Consider the following 22741-nt stretch of genomic DNA (forward strand, 5'->3'; position numbering starts at 1 on the left):
GCCCTGACAAGCTGAGCTTGTCGGTTAAGCAACATGGTCGACACATGTATGCACGTGTACTGGGCACTTGTCTTTGTGTGCAAATGGATTGATTACACCACACACGCACACATACATCACACATGTGTCCGCAAAATATGGTCACCTCTTTTTCGGAAGATAAGTATCATGCAAAACTTCACAAACACCCTTGCCCTCTGACGGCTTGGATAGAAATATATGGAACTTGGCACTTATACGTTGTCTTCCACTAGAACATTGAACTATTCACCAATGAGAATAGAAAGGGAAAAGGATGAACCAGAAAAAACCTATACATATGTATATATATACACACGACTATGCGAAGGAACACACTCCTTCTCTGTGCTAGTCTATTATACTGGGTGCTCAAGTTTCAAAATGAAATGCAAATCAGCTATGCTATATCCCGGAAAAGCCTTCATATGCGTCTCAACACCAACTCATTCAGAACAGGAAATACTGGAAAGAGACACAAACGGCCATTTGTGAGAAATAATGCATTGCAAAACATCAAAAACTTTCGTGGCCAATATGGGGCTCGAACCCATGACATCCGCGTTATTAGCACGGCGCTCTAACCAACTGAGCTAATCGGCCATCTTAACAACCATGGGAATAATAAGCAAGACATTCGCCTTCCACAAGGCCCTGACAAGCTGAGCTTGTCGGTTAAGCAACATGGTCGACACATGTATGCACGTGTACTGGCCACTTGCCTTTATGTGCAAATGGATTGCTTACACCACACACGCACACACATCACACATGTGTCAGCAAAATATGGTCACTTCTTTTTCGGAAGCTAAGTATCATGCAAATCTTCACAAACACCCTTGCCCTCTGACGGCTTGGATAGAAATATAAGGAACTTGGCACTTTGACGTAGTCTTCCACAAGAACATTGAACTATTCACCAATGAGAATAGAAAGGGAAAAGGATGAACCAGAAAACCTATACATATGTATATATATACACACGGCTATGCGAAGGAACACACTCCTTCTCTGTGCTAGTCTATTATACTGGGTGCTCAAGTTTCAAATGAAATGCAAATCAGATATGCTATATCCCGGAAAAGTCTTCATATGCGTCTCAACACCAACTCATTCAGAACAGGAAATACTGGAAAGAGACACAAACGGCCATTTGTGAGAAATAATGCATTGCAAAACATCAAAAACTTGACAAGACATTCGCCTTCCACAAGGCCCTGACAAGCTGAGCTTGTCGGTTAAGCAACATGGTCGACACATGTATGCACGTGTACTGGGCACTTGTCTTTCTGTGCAAATGGATTGCTTACACCACACACGCACACACACATCACACATGTGTCCGCAAAATATGGTCACCTCGTTTTCGGAAGATAAGTATCATGCAAAACTTCACAAACACCCTTGCCCTCTGACGGCTTGGATAGAAATATAAGGAACTTGGCACTTTGACGTAGTCTTCCACAAGAACATTGAACTATTCACCAATGAGAATAGAAAGGGAAAAGGATGAACCAGAAAACCTATACATATGTATATATATACACACGGCTATGCGAAGGAAGACACTCCTTCTCTGTGCTAGTCTATTATACTGGGTGCTCAAGTTTCAAAATGAAATGCAAATCAGATATGCTATATCCCGGAAAAGTCTTCATATGCGTCTCAACACCAACTCATTCAGAACAGGAAATACTGGAAAGAGACACAAACGGCCATTTGTGAGAAATTTTGCATTGCAAAACATCAAAAACTTTCGTGGCCAATATATGGCTCGAACCCATGACATCCGCGTTATTAGCACGGCGCTCTAACCAACTGAGCTAATCGGCCATCTTAACAACCATGGGAATAATGAGCAAGACATTCGCCTTCCACAAGGCCCTGACAAGCTGAGCTTGTCGGTTAAGCAACATGGTCGACACATGTATGCACGTGTACTGGCCACTTGTCTTTGTGTGCAAATGGATTGCTGACGCCACTCACGCACACACATCACACATGTGTCCGCAAAATATGGTCACCTCTTTTTCGGAAGATAAGTATCATGCAAATCTTCACAAACACCCTTGCCCTCTGACGGCTTGGATAGAAATATAAGGAACTTGGCACTTTGACGTAGTCTTCCACAAGAACATTGAACTATTCACCAATGAGAATGGAAAGGGAAAAGGATGAACCAGAAAAAAACCTATACATATGTATATATATACACACGGCTATGCGAAGGAAGACACTCCTTCTCTGTGCTAGTCTATTATACTGGGTGCTCAAGTTTCAAAATGAAATGCAAATCAGATATGCTATATCCCGGAAAAGTCTTCATATGCGTCTCAACACCAACTCATTCAGAACAGGAAATACTGGAAAGAGACACAAACGGCCATTTGTGAGAAATAATGCATTGCAAAACATCAAAAACTTTCGTGGCCAATATGGGGCTCGAACCCATGACATCCGCGTTATTAGCACGGCGCTCTAACCAACTGAGCTAATCGGCCATCTTAACAACCATGGGAATAATAAGCAAGACATTCGCCTTCCACAAGGCCCTGACAAGCTGAGCTTGTCGGTTAAGCAACATGGTCGACACATGTATGCACGTGTACTGGCCACTTGTCTTTGTGTGCAAATGGATTGCTGACGCCACACACGCACACACATCACACATGTGTCCGCAAAATATGGTCACTTCTTTTTCGGAAGATAAGTATCATGCAAATCTTCACAAACACCCTTGCCCTCTGACGGCTTGGATAGAAATATAAGGAACTTGGCACTTTGACGTAGTCTTCCACAAGAACATTGAACTATTCACCAATGAGAATGGAAAGGGAAAAGGATGAACCAGAAAACCTATACATATGTATATATATACACACGGCTATGCGAAGGAAGACACTCCTTCTCTGTGCTAGTCTATTATACTGGGTGCTCAAGTTTCAAAATGAAATGCAAATCAGATATGCTATATCCCGGAAAAGTCTTCATATGCGTCTCAACACCAACTCATTCAGAACAGGAAATACTGGAAAGAGACACAAACGGCCATTTGTGAGAAATATTGCATTGCAAAACATCAAAAACTTTCGTGGCCAATATGGGGCTCGAACCCATGACATCCGCGTTATTAGCACGGCGCTCTAACCAACTGAGCTAATCGGCCATCTTAACAACCATGGGAATAACAAGCAAGACATTCGCCTTCCACAAGGCCCTGACAAGCTGAGCTTGTCGGTTAAGCAACATGGTCGACACATGTATGCACGTGTACTGGGCACTTGTCTTTGTGTGCAAATGGATTGCTTACACCACACACGCACACACACATCACACATGTGTCCGCAAAATATGGTCACGTCTTTTTCGGAAGCTAAGTATCATGCAAAACTTCACAAACACCCTTGCCCTCTGACGGCTTGGATAGAAATATAAGGAACTTGGCACTTTTACGTTGTCTTCCACTAGAACATTGAACTATTCACCAATGAGAATAGAAAGGGAAAAGGATGAACCAGAAAACCTATACATATGTATATATATACACACGACTATGCGAAGGAACACACTCCTTCTCTGTGCTAGTCTATTATACTGGGTGCTCAAGTTTCAAAATGAAATGCAAATCAGATATGCTATATCCCGGAAAAGTCTTCATATGCATCTCAACACCAACTCATTCAGAACAGGAAATACTGGAAAGAGACACAAACGGCCATTTGTGAGAAATAATGCATTGCAAAACATCAAAAACTTTCGTGGCCAATATGGGGCTCGAACCCATGACATCCGCGTTATTAGCACGGCGCTCTAACCAACTGAGCTAATCGGCCATCTTAACAACCATGGGAATAATAAGCAAGACATTCGCCTTCCACAAGGCCCTGACAAGCTGAGCTTGTCGGTTAAGCAACATGGTCGACACATGTATGCACGTGTACTGGCCACTTGTCTTTCTGTGCAAATGGATTGCTTACACCACACACGCACACACATCACACATGTGTCCGCAAAATATGGTCACTTCTTTTTCGGAAGCTAAGTATCATGCAAATCTTCACAAACACCCTTGCCCTCTGACGGCTTGGATAGAAATATAAGGAACTTGGCACTTTGACGTAGTCTTCCACTAGAACATTGAACTATTCACCAATGAGAATAGAAAGGGAAAAGGATGAACCAGAAAAAACCTATACATATGTATATATATACACACGACTATGCGAAGGAACACACTCCTTCTCTGTGCTAGTCTATTATACTGGGTGCTCAAGTTTCAAAATGAAATGCAAATCAGATATGCTATATCCCGGAAAAGCCTTCATATGCGTCTCAACACCAACTCATTCAGAACAGGAAATACTGGAAAGAGACACAAACGGCCATTTGTGAGAAATAATGCATTGCAAAACATCAAAAACTTTCGTGGCCAATATGGGGCTCGAACCCATGACATCCGCGTTATTAGCACGGCGCTCTAACCAACTGAGCTAATCGGCCATCTTAACAACCATGGGAATAAAAAGCAAGACATTCGCCTTCCACAAGGCCCTGACAAGCTGAGCTTGTCGGTTAAGCAACATGGTCGACACATGTATGCACGTGTACTGGCCACTTGCCTTTATGTGCAAATGGATTCCTTACACCACACACGCACACACATCACACATGTGTCAGCAAAATATGGTCACTTCTTTTTCGGAAGCTAAGCATCATGCAAATCTTCACAAACACCCTTGCCCTCTGACGGCTTGGATAGAAATATAAGGAACTTGGCACTTTGACGTAGTCTTCCACTAGAACATTGAACTATTCACCAATGAGAATAGAAAGGGAAAAGGATGAACCAGAAAACCTATACATATGTATATATATACACACGGCTATGCGAAGGAAGACACTCCTTCTCTGTGCTAGTCTATTATACTGGGTGCTCAAGTTTCAAAATGAAATGCAAATCAGATATGCTATATCCCGGAAAAGTCTTCATATGCGTCTCAACACCAACTCATTCAGAACAGGAAATACTGGAAAGAGACACAAACGGCCATTTGTGAGAAATAATGCATTGCAAAACATCAAAAACTTTCGTGGCCAATATATGGCTCGAACCCATGACATCCGCGTTATTAGCACGGCGCTCTAACCAACTGAGCTAATCGGCCATCTTAACAACCATGGGAATAACAAGCAAGACATTCGCCTTCCACAAGGCCCTGACAAGCTGAGCTTGTCTGTTAAGAAACATGGTCGACACATGTATGCACGTGTACTGGGCACTTGTCTTTCTGTGCAAATGGATTGCTTACACCACACACGCACACACACATCACACATGTGTCCGCAAAATATGGTCACCTCGTTTTCGGAAGATAAGTATCATGCAAAACTTCACAAACACCCTTGCCCTCTGACGGCTTGGATAGAAATATAAGGAACTTGGCACTTTGACGTAGTCTTCCACAAGAACATTGAACTATTCACCAATGAGAATAGAAAGGGAAAAGGATGAACCAGAAAACCTATACATATGTATATATATACACACGACTATGCGAAGGAACACACTCCTTCTCTGTGCTAGTCTATTATACTGGGTGCTCAAGTTTCAAAATGAAATGCAAATCAGATATGCTATATCCCGGAAAAGCCTTCATATGCGTCTCAACACCAACTCATTCAGAACAGGAAATACTGGAAAGAGACACAAACGGCCATTTGTGAGAAATAATGCATTGCAAAACATCAAAACCTTTCGTGGCCAAAATGGGACTCGAAACCATGACATTAGCGTTATTAGCACGGCGCTCTAACCAACTGAGCTAATCGGCCATCTTAACAACCATGGGAATAATAAGCAAGACATTCGCCTTCCACAAGGCCCTGACAAGCTGAGCTTGTCTGTTAAGAAACATGGTCGACACATGTATGCACGTGTACTGGGCACTTGTCTTTCTGTGCAAATGGATTGCTTACACCACACACGCACACACACATCACACATGTGTCCGCAAAATATGGTCACCTCGTTTTCGGAAGATAAGTATCATGCAAAACTTCACAAACACCCTTGCCCTCTGACGGCTTGGATAGAAATATAAGGAACTTGGCACTTTGACGTAGTCTTCCACAAGAACATTGAACTATTCACCAATGAGAATAGAAAGGGAAAAGGATGAACCAGAAAACCTATACATATGTATATATATACACACGACTATGCGAAGGAACACACTCCTTCTCTGTACTAGTCTATTATACTGGGTGCTCAAGTTTCAAAATGAAATGCAAATCAGATATGCTATATCCCGGAAAAGCCTTCATATGCGTCTCAACACCAACTCATTCAGAACAGGAAATACTGGAAAGAGACACAAACGGCCATTTGTGAGAAATAATGCATTGCAAAACATCAAAAACTTTCGTGGCCAATATGGGCTCGAACCCATGACATCCGCGTTATTAGCACGGCGCTCTAACCAACTGAGCTAATCGGCCATCTTAACAACCATGGGAATAATAAGCAAGACATTCGCCTTCCACAAGGCCCTGACAAGCTGAGCTTGTCGGTTAAGCAACATGGTCGACACATGTATGCACGTGTACTGGCCACTTGCCTTTATGTGCAAATGGATTCCTTACACCACACACGCACACACATCACACATGTGTCAGCAAAATATGGTCACTTCTTTTTCGGAAGCTAAGCATCATGCAAATCTTCACAAACACCCTTGCCCTCTGACGGCTTGGATAGAAATATAAGGAACTTGGCACTTTGACGTAGTCTTCCACAAGAACATTGAACTATTCACCAATGAGAATAGAAAGGGAAAAGGATGAACCAGAAAACCTATACATATGTATATATATACACACGGCTATGCGAAGGAAGACACTCCTTCTCTGTGCTAGTCTATTATACTGGGTGCTCAAGTTTCAAAATGAAATGCAAATCAGATATGCTATATCCCGGAAAAGTCTTCATATGCGTCTCAACACCAACTCATTCAGAACAGGAAATACTGGAAAGAGACACAAACGGCCATTTGTGAGAAATTTTGCATTGCAAAACATCAAAAACTTTCGTGGCCAATATATGGCTCGAACCCATGACATCCGCGTTATTAGCACGGCGCTCTAACCAACTGAGCTAATCGGCCATCTTAACAACCATGGGAATAACAAGCAAGACATTCGCCTTCCACAAGGCCCTGACAAGCTGAGCTTGTCGGTTAAGCAACATGGTCGACACATGTATGCACGTGTACTGGCCACTTGTCTTTGTGTGCAAATGGATTGCTGACGCCACACACGCACACACATCACACATGTGTCCGCAAAATATGGTCACCTCTTTTTCGGAAGATAAGTATCATGCAAATCTTCACAAACACCCTTGCCCTCTGACGGCTTGGATAGAAATATAAGGAACTTGGCACTTTGACGTAGTCTTCCACAAGAACATTGAACTATTCACCAATGAGAATGGAAAGGGAAAAGGATGAACCAGAAAACCTATACATATGTATATATATACACACGGCTATGCGAAGGAAGACACTCCTTCTCTGTGCTAGTCTATTATACTGGGTGCTCAAGTTTCAAAATGAAATGCAAATCAGATATGCTATATCCCGGAAAAGTCTTCATATGTGTCTCAACACCAACTCATTCAGAACAGGAAATACTGGAAAGAGACACAAACGGCCATTTGTGAGAAATAATGCATTGCAAAACATCAAAACTTTCGTGGCCAAAACGGGACTCGAACCCATGACATCCGCGTTATTAGCACGGCGCTCTAACCAACTGAGCTAATCGGCCATCTTAACAACCATGGGAATAATAAGCAAGACATTCGCCTTCCACAAGGCCCTGACAAGCTGAGCTTGTCGGTTAAGCAACATGGTCGACACATGTATGCACGTGTACTGGGCACTTGTCTTTCTGTGCAAATGGATTGCTTACACCACACACGCACACACACATCACACATGTGTCCGCAAAATATGGTCACCTCGTTTTCGGAAGATAAGTATCATGCAAAACTTCACAAACACCCTTGCCATCTGACGGCTTGGATAGAAATATACGGAACTTGGCACTTTTACGTAGTCTTCCACAAGAACATTGAACTATTCACCAATGAGAATAGAAAGGGAAAAGGATGAACCAGAAAACCTATACATATGTATATATATACACACGACTATGCGAAGGAACACACTCCTTCTCTGTGCTAGTCTATTATACTGGGTGCTCAAGTTTCAAAATGAAATGCAAATCAGATATGCTATATCCCGGAAAAGCCTTCATATGCGTCTCAACACCAACTCATTCAGAACAGGAAATACTGGAAAGAGACACAAACGGCCATTTGTGAGAAATAATGCATTGCAAAACATCAAAAACTTTCGTGGCCAAAATGGGACTCGAAACCATGACATTAGCGTTATTAGCACGGCGCTCTAACCAACTGAGCTAATCGGCCATCTTAACAACCATGGGAATAATAAGCAAGACATTCGCCTTCCACAAGGCCCTGACAAGCTGAGCTTGTCTGTTAAGCAACATGGTCGACACATGTATGCACGTGTACTGGGCACTTGTCTTTCTGTGCAAATGGATTGCTTACACCACACACGCACACACACATCACACATGTGTCCGCAAAATATGGTCACCTCGTTTTCGGAAGATAAGTATCATGCAAAACTTCACAAACACCCTTGCCCTCTGACGGCTTGGATAGAAATATAAGGAACTTGGCACTTTTACGTAGTCGTCCACAAGAACATTGAACTATTCACCAATGAGAATAGAAAGGGAAAAGGATGAAACAGAAAACCTATACATATGTATATATATACACACGACTATGCGAAGGAACACACTCCTTCTCTGTGCTAGTCTATTATACTGGGTGCTCAAGTTTCAAAATGAAATGCAAATCAGATATGCTATATCCCGGAAAAGCCTTCATATGCGTCTCAACACCAACTCATTCAGAACAGGAAATACTGGAAAGAGACACAAACGGCCATTTGTGAGAAATAATGCATTGCAAAACATCAAAAACTTTCGTGGCCAATATGGGGCTCGAACCCATGACATCCGCGTTATTAGCACGGCGCTCTAACCAACTGAGCTAATCGGCCATCTTAACAACCATGGGAATAATATGCAAGACATTCGCCTTCCACAAGGCCCTGACAAGCTGAGCTTGTCGGTTAAGCAACATGGTCGACACATGTATGCACGTGTACTGGGCACTTGTCTTTCTGTGCAAATGGATTGCTTACACCACACACGCACACACACATCACACATGTGTCCGCAAAATATGGTCACCTCGTTTTCGGAAGATAAGTATCATGCAAAACTTCACAAACACCCTTGCCCTCTGACGGCTTGGATAGAAATAAAAGGAACTTGGCACTTTTACGTAGTCGTCCACAAGAACATTGAACTATTCACCAATGAGAATAGAAAGGGAAAAGGATGAACCAGAAAACCTATACATATGTATATATATACACACGACTATGCGAAGGAACACACTCCTTCTCTGTGCTAGTCTATTATACTGGGTGTTCAAGTTTCAAAATGAAATGCAAATCAGATATGCTATATCCCGGAAAAGCCTTCATATGCGTCTCAACACCAACTCATTCAGAACAGGAAATACTGGAAAGAGACACAAACGGCCATTTGTGAGAAATAATGCATTGCAAAACATCAAAAACTTTCGTGGCCAAAATGGGACTCGAAACCATGACATTAGCGTTATTAGCACGGCGCTCTAACCAACTGAGCTAATCGGCCATCTTAACAACGATGGGAATAATAAGCAAGACATTCGCCTTCCACAAGGCCCTGACAAGCTGAGCTTGTCTGTTAAGCAACATGGTCGACACATGTATGCACGTGTACTGGGCACTTGTCTTTCTGTGCAAATGGATTGCTTACACCACACACGCACACACACATCACACATGTGTCCGCAAAATATGGTCACCTCGTTTTCGGAAGATAAGTATCATGCAAAACTTCACAAACACCCTTGCCCTCTGACGGCTTGGATAGAAATATACGGAACTTGGCACTTTTACGTAGTCGTCCACAAGAACATTGAACTATTCACCAATGAGAATAGAAAGGGAAAAGGATGAACCAGAAAACCTATACATATGTATATATATACACACGACTATGCGAAGGAACACACTCCTTCTCTGTGCTAGTCTATTATACTGGGTGTTCAAGTTTCAAAATGAAATGCAAATCAGATATGCTATATCCCGGAAAAGCCTTCATATGCGTCTCAACACCAACTCATTCAGAACAGGAAATACTGGAAAGAGACACAAACGGCCATTTGTGAGAAATAATGCATTGCAAAACATCAAAAACTTTCGTGGCCAAAATGGGACTCGAAACCATGACATTAGCGTTATTAGCACGGCGCTCTAACCAACTGAGCTAATCGGCCATCTTAACAACGATGGGAATAATAAGCAAGACATTCGCCTTCCACAAGGCCCTGACAAGCTGAGCTTGTCTGTTAAGCAACATGGTCGACACATGTATGCACGTGTACTGGGCACTTGTCTTTCTGTGCAAATGGATTGCTTACACCACACACGCACACACACATCACACATGTGTCCGCAAAATATGGTCACCTCGTTTTCGGAAGATAAGTATCATGCAAAACTTCACAAACACCCTTGCCCTCTGACGGCTTGGATAGAAATATACGGAACTTGGCACTTTTACGTAGTCGTCCACAAGAACATTGAACTATTCACCAATGAGAATAGAAAGGGAAAAGGATGAAACAGAAAACCTATACATATGTATATATATACACACGACTATGCGAAGGAACACACTCCTTCTCTGTGCTAGTCTATTATACTGGGTGCTCAAGTTTCAAAATGAAATGCAAATCAGATATGCTATATCCCGGAAAAGCCTTCATATGCGTCTCAACACCAACTCATTCAGAACAGGAAATACTGGAAAGAGACACAAACGGCCATTTGTGAGAAATAATGCATTGCAAAACATCAAAAACTTTCGTGGCCAATATGGGGCTCGAACCCATGACATCCGCGTTATTAGCACGGCGCTCTAACCAACTGAGCTAATCGGCCATCTTAACAACCATGGGAATAATATGCAAGACATTCGCCTTCCACAAGGCCCTGACAAGCTGAGCTTGTCGGTTAAGCAACATGGTCGACACATGTATGCACGTGTACTGGGCACTTGTCTTTCTGTGCAAATGGATTGCTTACACCACACACGCACACACACATCACACATGTGTCCGCAAAATATGGTCACCTCGTTTTCGGAAGATAAGTATCATGCAAAACTTCACAAACACCCTTGCCCTCTGACGGGTTGGATAGAAATATAAGGAACTTGGCACTTTTACGTAGTCTTCCACAAGAACATTGAACTATTCACCAATGAGAATAGAAAGGGAAAAGGATGAACCAGAAAACCTATACATATGTATATATATACACACGACTATGCGAAGGAACACACTCCTTCTCTGTGCTAGTCTATTATACTGGGTGCTCAAGTTTCAAAATGAAATGCAAATCAGATATGCTATATCCCGGAAAAGCCTTCATATGCGTCTCAACACCAACTCATTCAGAACAGGAAATACTGGAAAGAGACACAAACGGCCATTTGTGAGAAATAATGCATTGCAAAACATCAAAAACTTGACAAGACATTCGCCTTCCACAAGGCCCTGACAAGCTGAGCTTGTCGGTTAAGCAACATGGTCGACACATGTATGCACGTGTACTGGGCACTTGTCTTTCTGTGCAAATGGATTGCTTACACCACACACGCACACACACATCACACATGTGTCCGCAAAATATGGTCACCTCGTTTTCGGAAGATAAGTATCATGCAAAACTTCACAAACACCCTTGCCATCTGACGGCTTGGATAGAAATATACGGAACTTGGCACTTTTACGTAGTCTTCCACAAGAACATTGAACTATTCACCAATGAGAATAGAAAGGGAAAAGGATGAACCAGAAAACCTATACATATGTATATATATACACACGACTATGCGAAGGAACACACTCCTTCTCTGTGCTAGTCTATTATACTGGGTGCTCAAGTTTCAAAATGAAATGCAAATCAGATATGCTATATCCCGGAAAAGCCTTCATATGCGTCTCAACACCAACTCATTCAGAACAGGAAATACTGGAAAGAGACACAAACGACCATTTGTGAGAAATAATGCATTGCAAAACATCAAAAACTTTCGTGGCCAATATGGGGCTTGAACCCATGACATCCGCGTTATTAGCACGGCGCTCTAACCAACTGAGCTAATCGGCCATCTTAACAACCATGGGAATAATATGCAAGACATTCGCCTTCCACAAGGCCCTGACAAGCTGAGCTTGTCGGTTAAGCAACATGGTCGACACATGTATGCACGTGTACTGGGCACTTGTCTTTCTGTGCAAATGGATTGCTTACACCACACACGCACACACACATCACACATGTGTCCGCAAAATATGGTCACCTCGTTTTCGGAAGATAAGTATCATGCAAAACTTCACAAACACCCTTGCCCTCTGACGGCTTGGATAGAAATATACGGAACTTGGCACTTTTACGTAGTCTTCCACAAGAACATTGAACTATTCACCAATGAGAATAGAAAGGGAAAAGGATGAACCAGAAAACCTATACATATGTATATATATACACACGACTATGCGAAGGAACACACTCCTTCTCTGTGCTAGTCTATTATACTGGGTGCTCAAGTTTCAAAATGAAATGCAAATCAGATATGGTATATCCCGGAAAAGCCTTCATATGCGTCTCAACACCAACTCATTCAGAACAGGAAATACTGGAAAGAGACACAAACGGCCATTTGTGAGAAATAATGCATTGCAAAACATCAAAAACTTGACAAGAGATTCGCCTTCCACAAGGCCCTGACAAGCTGATCTTGTCGGTTGAGCAACATGGTCGACACATGTATGCACGTGTACTGGGCACTTGTCTTTCTGTGCAAATGGATTGCTTACACCACACACGCACACACACATCACACATGTGTCCGCAAAATATGGTCACCTCGTTTTCGGAAGATAAGTATCATGCAAAACTTCACAAACACCCTTGCCCTCTGACGGCTTGGATAGAAATATAAGGAACTTGGCACTTTTACGTAGTCTTCCACAAGAACATTGAACTATTCACCAATGAGAATAGAAAGGGAAAAGGATGAACCAGAAAACCTATACATATGTATATATATACACACGACTATGCGAAGGAACACACTCCTTCTCTGTGCTAGTCTATTATACTGGGTGCTCAAGTTTCAAAATGAAATGCAAATCAGATATGCTATATCCCGGAAAAAACTTTCGTGTTTTGCAAAACATCAAAAACTTGACAAGACATTCGCCTTCCACAAGGCCCTGACAAGCTGAGCTTGTCGGTTAAGCAACATGGTCGACACATGTATGCACGTGTACTGGGCACTTGTCTTTCTGTGCAAATGGATTGCTTACACCACACACGCACACACACATCACACATGTGTCCGCAAAATATGGTCACCTCGTTTTCGGAAGATAAGTATCATGCAAAACTTCACAAACACCCTTGCCCTCTGACGGCTTGGATAGAAATATAAGGAACTTGGCACTTTTACGTAGTCTTCCACAAGAACATTGAACTATTCACCAATGAGAATAGAAAGGGAAAAGGATGAACCAGAAAACCTATACATATGTATATATATACACACGACTATGCGAAGGAACACACTCCTTCTCTGTGCTAGTCTATTATACTGGGTGCTCAAGTTTCAAAATGAAATGCAAATCAGATATGCTATATCCCGGAAAAGCCTTCATATGCGTCTCAACACCAACTCATTCAGAACAGGAAATACTGGAAAGAGACACAAACGGCCATTTGTGAGAAATAATGCATTGCAAAACATCAAAAACTTTCGTGGCCAAAATGGGACTCGAACCCATGACATCCGCGTTATTAGCACGGCGCTCTAACCAACTGAGCTAATCGGCCATCTTAACAACCATGGGAATAATAAGCAAGACATTCGCCTTCCACAAGGCCCTGACAAGCTGAGCTTGTCTGTTAAGCAGCATGGTCGACACATGTATGCACGTGTACTGGGCACTTGTCTTTCTGTGCAAATGGATTGCTTACACCACACACGCACACACACATCACACATGTGTCCGCAAAATATGGTCACCTCGTTTTCGGAAGATAAGTATCATGCAAAACTTCACAAACACCCTTGCCCTCTGACGGCTTGGATAGAAATATACGGAATTTGGCACTTTTACGTTGTCTTCCACAAGAACATTGAACTATTCACCAATGAGAATAGAAAGGGAAAAGGATGAACCAGAAAACCTATACATATGTATATACATGCACACGACTATGCGAAGGAACACACTCCTTCTCTGTGCTAGTCTATTATACTGGGTGCTCAAGTTTCAAAATGAAATGCAAATCAGATATGCTATATCCCGGAAAAGCCTTCATATGCGTCTCAACACCAACTCATTCAGAACAGGAAATACTGGAAAGAGACACAAACGGCCATTTGTGAGAAATAATGCATTGCAAAACATCAAAAACTTTCGTGGCCAAAATAGGACTCGAACCCATGACATCCGCGTTATTAGCACGGCGCTCTAACCAACTGAGCTAATCGGCCATCTTAACAACCATGGGAATAATAAGCTAGACATTCGCCTTCCACAAGGCCCTGACAAGCTGAGCTTGTCTGTTAAGCAACATGGTCGACACATGTATGCACGTGTACTGGGCACTTGTCTTTCTGTGCAAATGGATTGCTTACACCACACACGCACACACACATCACACATGTGTCCGCAAAATATGGTCACCTCGTTTTCGGAAGATAAGTATCATGCAAAACTTCACAAACACCCTTGCCCTCTGACGGCTTGGATAGAAATATACGGAACTTGGCACTTTTATGTAGTCTTCCACAAGAACATTGAACTATTCACCAATGAGAATAGAAAGGGAAAAGGATGAACCAGAAAACCTATACATATGTATATATATACACACGACTATGCGAAGGAACACACTCCTTCTCTGTGCTAGTCTATTATACTGGGTGCTCAAGTTTCAAAATGAAATGCAAATCAGATATGCTATATCCCGGAAAAGCCTTCATATGCGTCTCAACACCAACTCATTCAGAACAGGAAATACTGGAAAGAGACACAAACGGCCATTTGTGAGAAATAATGCATTGCAAAACATCAAAAACTTGACAAGACATTCGCCTTCCACAAGGCCCTGACAAGCTGAGCTTGTCGGTTAAGCAACATGGTCGACACATGTATGCACGTGTACTGGGCACTTGTCTTTCTGTGCAAATGGATTGCTTACACCACACACGCACACACACATCACACATGTGTCCGCAAAATATGGTCACCTCGTTTTCGGAAGATAAGTATCATGCAAAACTTCACAAACACCCTTGCCCTCTGACGGCTTGGATAGAAATATACGGAACTTGGCACTTTTACGTAGTCTTCCACAAGAACATTGAACTATTCACCAATGAGAATAGAAAGGGAAAAGGATGAACCAGAAAACCTATACATATGTATATATATACACACGACTATGCGAAGGAACACACTCCTTCTCTGTGCTAGTCTATTATACTGGGTGCTCAAGTTTCAAAATGAAATGCAAATCAGATATGCTATATCCCGGAAAAGCCTTCATATGCGTCTCAACACCAACTCATTCAGAACAGGAAATACTGGAAAGAGACACAAACGGCCATTTGTGAGAAATAATGCATTGCAAAACATCAAAAACTTGACAAGACATTCGCCTTCCACAAGGCCCTGACAAGCTGAGCTTGTCGGTTAAGCAACATGGTCGACACATGTATGCACGTGTACTGGGCACTTGTCTTTCTGTGCAAATGGATTGCTTACACCACACACGCACACACACATCACACATGTGTCCGCAAAATATGGTCACCTCGTTTTCGGAAGATAAGTATCATGCAAAACTTCACAAACACCCTTGTAATCTGACGGCTTGGATAGAAATATAAGGAACTTGGCACTTTTACGTAGTCTTCCACAAGAACATTGAACTATTCACCAATGAGAATAGAAAGGGAAAAGGATGAACCAGAAAACCTATACATATGTATATATATACACACGACTATGCGAAGGAACACACTCCTTCTCTGTGCTAGTCTATTATACTGGGTGCTCAAGTTTCAAAATGAAATGCAAATCAGATATGCTATATCCCGGAAAAGCCTTCATATGCGTCTCAACACCAACTCATTCAGAACAGGAAATACTGGAAAGAGACACAAACGGCCATTTGTGAGAAATAATGCATTGCAAAACATCAAAAACTTGACAAGACATTCGCCTTCCACAAGGCCCTGACAAGCTGAGCTTGTCGGTTAAGCAACATGGTCGACACATGTATGCACGTGTACTGGGCACTTGTCTTTCTGTGCAAATGGATTGCTTACACCACACACGCACACACACATCACACATGTGTCCGCAAAATATGGTCACCTCGTTTTCGGAAGATAAGTATCATGCAAAACTTCACAAACACCCTTGCCCTCTGACGGCTTGGATAGAAATATACGGAACTTGGCACTTTTATGTAGTCTTCCACAAGAACATTGAACTATTCACCAATGAGAATAGAAAGGGAAAAGGATGAACCAGAAAACCTATACATATGTATATATATACACACGACTATGCGAAGGAACACACTCCTTCTCTGTGCTAGTCTATTATACTGGGTGCTCAAGTTTCAAAATGAAATGCAAATCAGATATGCTATATCCCGGAAAAGCCTTCATATGCGTCTCAACACCAACTCATTCAGAACAGGAAATACTGGAAAGAGACACAAACGGCCATTTGTGAGAAATAATGCATTGCAAAACATCAAAAACTTGACAAGACATTCGCCTTCCACAAGGCCCTGACAAGCTGAGCTTGTCGGTTAAGCAACATGATCGACACATGTATGCACGTGTACTGGGCACTTGTCTTTCTGTGCAAATGGATTGCTTACACCACACACGCACACACACATCACACATGTGTCCGCAAAATATGGTCACCTCGTTTTCGGAAGATAAGTATCATGCAAAACTTCACAAACACCCTTGCCCTCTGACGGCTTGGATAGAAATATACGGAACTTGGCACTTTTACGTAGTCTTCCACAAGAACATTGAACTATTCACCAATGAGAATAGAAAGGGAAAAGGATGAACCAGAAAACCTATACATATGTATATATATACACACGACTATGCGAAGGAACACACTCCTTCTCTGTGCTAGTCTATTATACTGGGTGCTCAAGTTTCAAAATGAAATGCAAATCAGATATGCTATATCCCGGAAAAGCCTTCATATGCGTCTCAACACCAACTCATTCAGAACAGGAAATACTGGAAAGAGACACAAACGGCCATTTGTGAGAAATAATGCATTGCAAAACATCAAAAACTTGACAAGACATTCGCCTTCCACAAGGCCCTGACAAGCTGAGCTTGTCGGTTAAGCAACATGGTCGACACATGTATGCACGTGTACTGGGCACTTGTCTTTCTGTGCAAATGGATTGCTTACACCACACACGCACACACACATCACACATGTGTCCGCAAAATATGGTCACCTCGTTTTCGGAAGATAAGTATCATGCAAAACTTCACAAACACCCTTGTAATCTGACGGCTTGGATAGAAATATAAGGAACTTGGCACTTTTACGTAGTCTTCCACAAGAACATTGAACTATTCACCAATGAGAATAGAAAGGGAAAAGGATGAACCAGAAAACCTATACATATGTATATATATACACACGACTATGCGAAGGAACACACTCCTTCTCTGTGCTAGTCTATTATACTGGGTGCTCAAGTTTCAAAATGAAATGCAAATCAGATATGCTATATCCCGGAAAAGCCTTCATATGCGTCTCAACACCAACTCATTCAGAACAGGAAATACTGGAAAGAGACACAAACGGCCATTTGTGAGAAATAATGCATTGCAAAACATCAAAAACTTGACAAGACATTCGCCTTCCACAAGGCCCTGACAAGCTGAGCTTGTCGGTTAAGCAACATGGTCGACACATGTATGCACGTGTACTGGGCACTTGTCTTTCTGTGCAAATGGATTGCTTACACCACACACGCACACACACATCACACATGTGTCCGCAAAATATGGTCACCTCGTTTTCGGAAGATAAGTATCATGCAAAACTTCACAAACACCCTTGCCCTCTGACGGCTTGGATAGAAATATAAGGAACTTGGCACTTTTACGTAGTCTTCCACAAGAACATTGAACTATTCACCAATGAGAATAGAAAGGGAAAAGGATGAACCAGAAAACCTATACATATGTATATATATACACACGACTATGCGAAGGAACACACTCCTTCTCTGTGCTAGTCTATTATACTGGGTGCTCAAGTTTCAAAATGAAATGCAAATCAGATATGGTATATCCCGTAAAAGCCTTCATATGCGTCTCAACACCAACTCATTCAGAACAGGAAATACTGGAAAGAGACACAAACGGCCATTTGTGAGAAATAATGCATTGCAAAACATCAAAAACTTTCGTGTTTTGCAAAACATCAAAAACTTGACAAGACATTCGCCTTCCACAAGGCCCTGACAAGCTGAGCTTGTCGGTTAAGCAACATGGTCGACACATGTATGCACGTGTACTGGGCACTTGTCTTTCTGTGCAAATGGATTGCTTACACCACACACGCACACACACATCACACATGTGTCCGCAAAATATGGTCACCTCGTTTTCGGAAGATAAGTATCATGCAAAACTTCACAAACACCCTTGCCCTCTGACGGCTTGGATAGAAATATAAGGAACTTGGCACTTTTACGTAGTCTTCCACAAGAACATTGAACTATTCACCAATGAGAACAGAAAGGGAAAAGGATGAACCAGAAAACCTATACACATGTATATATATACACACGACTATGCGAAGGAACACACTCCTTCTCTGTGCTAGTCTATTATACTGGGTGCTCAAGTTTCAAAATGAAATGCAAATCAGATATGCTATATCCCGGAAAAGCCTTCATATGCGTCTCAACACCAACTCATTCAGAACAGGAAATACTGGAAAGAGACACAAACGGCCATTTGTGAGAAATAATGCATTGCAAAACATCAAAAACTTTCGTGGCCAAAATGGGACTCGAACCCATGACATCCGCGTTATTAGCACGGCGCTCTAACCAACTGAGCTAATCGGCCATCTTAACAACCATGGGAATAATAAGCAAGACATTCGCCTTCCACAAGGCCCTGACAAGCTGAGCTTGTCGGTTAAGCAACATGGTCGACACATGTATGCACGTGTACTGGGCACTTGTCTTTCTGTGCAAATGGATTGCTTACACCACACACGCACACACACATCACACATGTGTCCGCAAAATATGGTCACCTCGTTTTCGGAAGATAAGTATCATGCAAAACTTCACAAACACCCTTGCCCTCTGACGGCTTGGATAGAAATATACGGAACTTGGCACTTTTACGTAGTCTTCCACAAGAACATTGAACTATTCACCAATGAGAATAGAAAGGGAAAAGGATGAACCAGAAAACCTATACATATGTATATATATACACACGACTATGCGAAGGAACACACTCCTTCTCTGTGCTAGTCTATTATACTGGGTGCTCAAGTTTCAAAATGAAATGCAAATCAGATATGCTATATCCCGGAAAAGCCTTCATATGCGTCTCAACACCAACTCATTCAGAACAGGAAATACTGGAAAGAGACACAAACGGCCATTTGTGAGAAATAATGCATTGCAAAACATCAAAAACTTGACAAGACATTCGCCTTCCACAAGGCCCTGACAAGCTGAGCTTGTCGGTTAAGCAACATGGTCGACACATGTATGCACGTGTACTGGGCACTTGTCTTTCTGTGCAAATGGATTGCTTACACCACACACGCACACACACATCACACATGTGTCCGCAAAATATGGTCACCTCGTTTTCGGAAGATAAGTATCATGCAAAACTTCACAAACACCCTTGCCCTCTGACGGCTTGGATAGAAATATACGGAACTTGGCACTTTTACGTAGTCTTCCACAAGAACATTGAACTATTCACCAATGAGAATAGAAAGGGAAAAGGATGAACCAGAAAACCTATACATATGTATATATATACACACGACTATGCGAAGGAACACACTCCTTCTCTGTGCTAGTCTATTATACTGGGTGCTCAAGTTTCAAAATGAAATGCAAATCAGATATGCTATATCCCGGAAAAGCCTTCATATGCGTCTCAACACCAACTCATTCAGAACAGGAAATACTGGAAAGAGACACAAACGGCCATTTGTGAGAAATAATGCATTGCAAAACATCAAAAACTTGACAAGACATTCGCCTTCCACAAGGCCCTGACAAGCTGAGCTTGTCGGTTAAGCAACATGGTCGACACATGTATGCACGTGTACTGGGCACTTGTCTTTCTGTGCAAATGGATTGCTTACACCACACACGCACACACACATCACACATGTGTCCGCAAAATATGGTCACCTCGTTTTCGGAAGATAAGTATCATGCAAAACTTCACAAACACCCTTGCCCTCTGACGGCTTGGATAGAAATATACGGAACTTGGCACTTTTACGTAGTCTTCCACAAGAACATTGAACTATTCACCAATGAGAATAGAAAGGGAAAAGGATGAACCAGAAAACCTATACATATGTATATATATACACACGACTATGCGAAGGAACACACTCCTTCTCTGTGCTAGTCTATTATACTGGGTGCTCAAGTTTCAAAATGAAATGCAAATCAGATATGCTATATCCCGGAAAAGCCTTCATATGCGTCTCAACACCAACTCATTCAGAACAGGAAATACTGGAAAGAGACACAAACGGCCATTTGTGAGAAATAATGCATTGCAAAACATCAAAAACTTGACAAGACATTCGCCTTCCACAAGGCCCTGACAAGCTGAGCTTGTCGGTTAAGCAACATGGTCGACACATGTATGCACGTGTACTGGGCACTTGTCTTTCTGTGCAAATGGATTGCTTACACCACACACGCACACACACATCACACATGTGTCCGCAAAATATGGTCACCTCGTTTTCGGAAGATAAGTATCATGCAAAACTTCACAAACACCCTTGTAATCTGACGGCTTGGATAGAAATATAAGGAACTTGGCACTTTTACGTAGTCTTCCACAAGAACATTGAACTATTCACCAATGAGAATAGAAAGGGAAAAGGATGAACCAGAAAACCTATACATATGTATATATATACACACGACTATGCGAAGGAACACACTCCTTCTCTGTGCTAGTCTATTATACTGGGTGCTCAAGTTTCAAAATGAAATGCAAATCAGATATGCTATATCCCGGAAAAGCCTTCATATGCATCTCAACACCAACTCATTCAGAACAGGAAATACTGGAAAGAGACACAAACGGCCATTTGTGAGAAATAATGCATTGCAAAACATCAAAAACTTGACAAGACATTCGCCTTCCACAAGGCCCTGACAAGCTGAGCTTGTCGGTTAAGCAACATGGTCGACACATGTATGCACGTGTACTGGGCACTTGTCTTTCTGTGCAAATGGATTGCTTACACCACACACGCACACACACATCACACATGTGTCCGCAAAATATGGTCACCTCGTTTTCGGAAGATAAGTATCATGCAAAACTTCACAAACACCCTTATAATCTGACGGCTTGGATAGAAATATAAGGAACTTGGCACTTTTACGTAGTCTTCCACAAGAACATTGAACTATTCACCAATGAGAATAGAAAGGGAAAAGGATGAACCAGAAAACCTATACATATGTATATATATACACACGACTATGCGAAGGAACACACTCCTTCTCTGTGCTAGTCTATTATACTGGGTGCTCAAGTTTCAAAATGAAATGCAAATCAGATATGCTATATCCCGGAAAAGCCTTCATATGCGTCTCAACACCAACTCATTCAGAACAGGAAATACTGGAAAGAGACACAAACGGCCATTTGTGAGAAATAATGCATTGCAAAACATCAAAAACTTTCGTGTTTTGCAAAACATCAAAAACTTGACAAGACATTCGCCTTCCACAAGGCCCTGACAAGCTGAGCTTGTCGGTTAAGCAACATGGTCGACACATGTATGCACGTGTACTGGGCACTTGTCTTTCTGTGCAAATGGATTGCTTACACCACACACGCACACACACATCACACATGTGTCCGCAAAATATGGTCACCTCGTTTTCGGAAGATAAGTATCATGCAAAACTTCACAAACACCATTGCCCTCTGACGGCTTGGATAGAAATATACTGAACTTGGCACTTTTACGTAGTCTTCCACAAGAACATTGAACTATTCACCAATGAGAATAGAAAGGGAAAAGGATGAACCAGAAAACCTATACATATGTATATATATACACACGACTATGCGAAGGAACACACTCCTTCTCTGTGCTAGTCTA

General features: G+C 42.1%; 20 non-coding genes across 20 annotated transcripts; all 20 read right to left on the minus strand.

The window, feature by feature from the left end:
* Positions 1-547: 547 nt before the first annotated feature.
* Trnai-aau (transfer RNA isoleucine (anticodon AAU)) lies at positions 548-621 on the minus strand. Its single transcript has one exon. It is a non-coding gene; the product is annotated as a tRNA-Ile (tRNA).
* Positions 622-1777: 1156 nt separating this feature from the next.
* Positions 1778-1851, minus strand: Trnai-aau (transfer RNA isoleucine (anticodon AAU)). Its single transcript has one exon. It is a non-coding gene; the product is annotated as a tRNA-Ile (tRNA).
* A 594-nt stretch (positions 1852-2445) lies between these two features.
* Trnai-aau (transfer RNA isoleucine (anticodon AAU)) lies at positions 2446-2519 on the minus strand. Its single transcript has one exon. It is a non-coding gene; the product is annotated as a tRNA-Ile (tRNA).
* A 591-nt stretch (positions 2520-3110) lies between these two features.
* Positions 3111-3184, minus strand: Trnai-aau (transfer RNA isoleucine (anticodon AAU)). The gene has a single exon. It is a non-coding gene; the product is annotated as a tRNA-Ile (tRNA).
* Positions 3185-3777: 593 nt separating this feature from the next.
* On the minus strand, positions 3778-3851 carry Trnai-aau (transfer RNA isoleucine (anticodon AAU)). Its single transcript has one exon. It is a non-coding gene; the product is annotated as a tRNA-Ile (tRNA).
* Positions 3852-4444: 593 nt separating this feature from the next.
* Positions 4445-4518, minus strand: Trnai-aau (transfer RNA isoleucine (anticodon AAU)). The gene has a single exon. It is a non-coding gene; the product is annotated as a tRNA-Ile (tRNA).
* A 591-nt stretch (positions 4519-5109) lies between these two features.
* On the minus strand, positions 5110-5183 carry Trnai-aau (transfer RNA isoleucine (anticodon AAU)). Its single transcript has one exon. It is a non-coding gene; the product is annotated as a tRNA-Ile (tRNA).
* Positions 5184-5776: 593 nt separating this feature from the next.
* Positions 5777-5850, minus strand: Trnai-aau (transfer RNA isoleucine (anticodon AAU)). The gene has a single exon. It is a non-coding gene; the product is annotated as a tRNA-Ile (tRNA).
* Positions 5851-6443: 593 nt separating this feature from the next.
* Trnai-aau (transfer RNA isoleucine (anticodon AAU)) lies at positions 6444-6516 on the minus strand. The gene has a single exon. It is a non-coding gene; the product is annotated as a tRNA-Ile (tRNA).
* Positions 6517-7107: 591 nt separating this feature from the next.
* Trnai-aau (transfer RNA isoleucine (anticodon AAU)) lies at positions 7108-7181 on the minus strand. Its single transcript has one exon. It is a non-coding gene; the product is annotated as a tRNA-Ile (tRNA).
* Positions 7182-7771: 590 nt separating this feature from the next.
* Trnai-aau (transfer RNA isoleucine (anticodon AAU)) lies at positions 7772-7845 on the minus strand. Its single transcript has one exon. It is a non-coding gene; the product is annotated as a tRNA-Ile (tRNA).
* A 593-nt stretch (positions 7846-8438) lies between these two features.
* Trnai-aau (transfer RNA isoleucine (anticodon AAU)) lies at positions 8439-8512 on the minus strand. The gene has a single exon. It is a non-coding gene; the product is annotated as a tRNA-Ile (tRNA).
* A 593-nt stretch (positions 8513-9105) lies between these two features.
* Positions 9106-9179, minus strand: Trnai-aau (transfer RNA isoleucine (anticodon AAU)). The gene has a single exon. It is a non-coding gene; the product is annotated as a tRNA-Ile (tRNA).
* Positions 9180-9772: 593 nt separating this feature from the next.
* Trnai-aau (transfer RNA isoleucine (anticodon AAU)) lies at positions 9773-9846 on the minus strand. Its single transcript has one exon. It is a non-coding gene; the product is annotated as a tRNA-Ile (tRNA).
* Positions 9847-10439: 593 nt separating this feature from the next.
* On the minus strand, positions 10440-10513 carry Trnai-aau (transfer RNA isoleucine (anticodon AAU)). Its single transcript has one exon. It is a non-coding gene; the product is annotated as a tRNA-Ile (tRNA).
* A 593-nt stretch (positions 10514-11106) lies between these two features.
* Trnai-aau (transfer RNA isoleucine (anticodon AAU)) lies at positions 11107-11180 on the minus strand. Its single transcript has one exon. It is a non-coding gene; the product is annotated as a tRNA-Ile (tRNA).
* A 1159-nt stretch (positions 11181-12339) lies between these two features.
* On the minus strand, positions 12340-12413 carry Trnai-aau (transfer RNA isoleucine (anticodon AAU)). Its single transcript has one exon. It is a non-coding gene; the product is annotated as a tRNA-Ile (tRNA).
* A 1651-nt stretch (positions 12414-14064) lies between these two features.
* Positions 14065-14138, minus strand: Trnai-aau (transfer RNA isoleucine (anticodon AAU)). Its single transcript has one exon. It is a non-coding gene; the product is annotated as a tRNA-Ile (tRNA).
* Positions 14139-14731: 593 nt separating this feature from the next.
* On the minus strand, positions 14732-14805 carry Trnai-aau (transfer RNA isoleucine (anticodon AAU)). The gene has a single exon. It is a non-coding gene; the product is annotated as a tRNA-Ile (tRNA).
* A 4582-nt stretch (positions 14806-19387) lies between these two features.
* Positions 19388-19461, minus strand: Trnai-aau (transfer RNA isoleucine (anticodon AAU)). Its single transcript has one exon. It is a non-coding gene; the product is annotated as a tRNA-Ile (tRNA).
* Positions 19462-22741: the final 3280 nt, after the last annotated feature.

Source organism: Haliotis asinina, chromosome 1 (assembly GCF_037392515.1).
Source record: "Haliotis asinina isolate JCU_RB_2024 chromosome 1, JCU_Hal_asi_v2, whole genome shotgun sequence".
Lineage (NCBI taxonomy): Eukaryota > Metazoa > Mollusca > Gastropoda > Lepetellida > Haliotidae > Haliotis > Haliotis asinina.